Genomic DNA, 2,863 nt, shown 5'->3' with positions numbered 1-2,863 from the left:
GCGCACACGGCTAAGATCATGTTCTGTTGTGCTAGGCGCCCCCTTCCCTCATATATATAGGTGGGAGGGAGAGGGGAGAGGCCAAGGGGCACCCCAAGTAGGTCCGAATCCTACTTGGGCTTGCCCTAGGCCAACCCCCTTTCCTTCTTTTCGCGCCAAGGGGAAGGAAGGGGGAGGTGCCCCCGCCTTTCCTTTCTCCCACAAGGGGGGAAGGCAGGAGGAGGTGCCCTCCTTTCCTTATTCTAGGGCCAGTGGCCAGGGAGAGGGTGCACCAACCCCTCTGTGGGCTGGTGTGTGCCTCTCCTTGGCCCATTAGGCCCATAGACCTCCCGGAACCCCTTCCGGTGATCCGATGAATAACCGATGCGCTCCGGAACCATTCCGGTGTCCGAATACTATCGTCCTATAAATCAATCTTTACCTCTTGACCATTTCGAGACTCCTCATCATGTCCGTGATCTTATCTGGGACTCCAAACAACATTCGGTCACCAAATCATATAACTCATATAACACCATATTGTCAACGAACATGAAGCGTGCGGACCCTACATGTTCGAGAACTATGTAGACATGATCAAGACACCTCTCCGGTCAATAACCAATAGCGGAACCTGGGTGCCCATATTGGCTCCTACATATTCTACAAAGATATTTATCGGTCGAACCTTATGACAACATACATAATTCCCTTTGTCCATAGGTATGCTACATGCCCGAGATTTGATCATCGGTATCTTCTTACCTAGTTCAATCTCGTTACCGGCAAGTCTCTTTACTCGTTTCGTAGTACATCACCTCGTGACTAACTCCTTAGTCATTTTCTTGCAAGCTTATGATGTGTATTATTGAGAGGGCCCAGAGTTACCTCTCCGATACTCGGAGTGGCAAATCCTAATCTGGATCTATGCCAACTCAAGAAACACCTTCAAAGATACCTGCAGAGCATATTTATGATCACCCAGTTACGTTGTGACGTTTTATAGCACACAAGGTATTCCTCCGGTATCCGCGAGTTGCATAATCTCATAGTCTGAGGAATATGTATTTGACATGAAGAAAACAATAGCAATAAACTGAACGATCAATATGCTAAGCTAACAGATGGGCCTTGTGCATCACATCATTCCCCTAATGATGTGATCCCATTATCAAATGACAACACATGTCTATGGTTAGGAAACCTTAACCATCTTTGATCAACGAGCTAGTCTAGTGGTCGCTCAGAAGGGACACGGTTTTTGTTTATGTATTCACACATGCATTTAAGTTTTCGATCAATACAATTCTAGCATGAATAATAAACCTTTATCATGAATAAGGAAATATAAAATAATAACTTTATTATTGCTTCTAGGGCATATTCCCTTCAGCTCGGTGATGTAAAACCACTCACGCTACCACTCCTTGATGGTCTCTATGAACGTGCCTTTGAACCAGCCGACCTTCGGGTTCTTGCTTATCATAGCGCCTCCGCACTCTGCGAGCTCAGAGCCGTGATACATCTCCAACGTATCTATAATTTTTTATTGTTCCATGCTATTATATTATCATTCTGGGATGTTTTACAATCATTTATAGCAACTTTATATCATTTTTTGGGACTAACCTATTGACATAGTTGATACGTCTCCAACGTATCTATAATTTTTTATTGTTCCATGCTATTATATTATCTATTTTGGATGTTTTATATGCATTAATATGCTATTTTATATTACTTTTGGGACTAACCTATTAACCTAGAGCCCAATGCCAGTTTTTGTTTTTTCCTTGTTTTTGAGTTTCACAGAAAAGGAATACCAAATGGAGTCCAAACGGAATAAAACTTTCGTGATAATTTTTTTCGGACCAAAAGACACCTAGGGGACTTGGAGTGCAAGTCAGGAAAGCCACGAGGTGGCCACAAGGATGGAGGGCGCGCCCCCACCCTTGTGGGCCCCTCCTGACTCCACTGACCCAATTCTTTCGCCTATATATACTCTTATACCCCCAAAGCACCAGAATAAGCCACGGAAACACTTTTCCAACGCCACAACCTTCTGTACCCATGAGATCCCATCTAGGGGCCTTTTCCGGCATCCTGTCGGAGGGGGATTCGATCACGAAGGGCTTCTACATCAACTATATTGCCTTTCTGATGAAGTGTGAGTAGTTTACCTCAGACCTATGGGTCCATAGCTAGTAGCTTGATGGCTTCTTCTCTCTCTTTGATTCTCAATACCATGTTCTCCTCGATGTTCTTGGAGATCTATTCGATGTAATACTTTTTTGCGATGTGTTTGCCGAGACTCGGTGAATTGTGGATTTATGATCATCTTACCTCTGAATATTATTTGAATCTTCTCTGAATTATTTTATGCATGATTTGATATCTTTATAATTCTCTTCGAACTATCGGTTTGGTTTGGCCAACTAGATTGGTTTTTCTTGCAATGGGAGAAGTGTTTAGCTTTGGGTTCAATCTTGCGGTGTCCTTCCCAATTTCAGTAGGGGCAACAAGGCACGTATTGTATTGTTTCCATCGAGGAAAACAAGATGGGGTTTTCATCATATTGCTTGAGTTAATTCCTCTACATCATGTCATCTTGCTTAATGCGTTACTCCATTCTTTATGAACTTAATACTCTAGATGCATGCTGGATAGCGGTCGATTTGTGGAGTAATAGTAGTAGATGCAAAATTGTTTCGGTCAACTTGACACACGTGATGCCTATATTCATGATCATTGCCTTAGATATCGTCAAAACTTTGCACTCTTCTATCAATTGCTCGATAGTAATTTGTTGACCCATCGTATTATTTTCTATCTTGAGAGAAGCCTCTAGTGAAACATATGGCCCCTGGGTCTATTTTCCATCATA

Source organism: Triticum dicoccoides, chromosome 3A, assembly GCF_002162155.2.
Source record: "Triticum dicoccoides isolate Atlit2015 ecotype Zavitan chromosome 3A, WEW_v2.0, whole genome shotgun sequence".
Classification (NCBI taxonomy): Eukaryota; Viridiplantae; Streptophyta; class Magnoliopsida; order Poales; family Poaceae; genus Triticum; species Triticum dicoccoides.
This window is presented reverse-complemented; position numbering follows the sequence as displayed.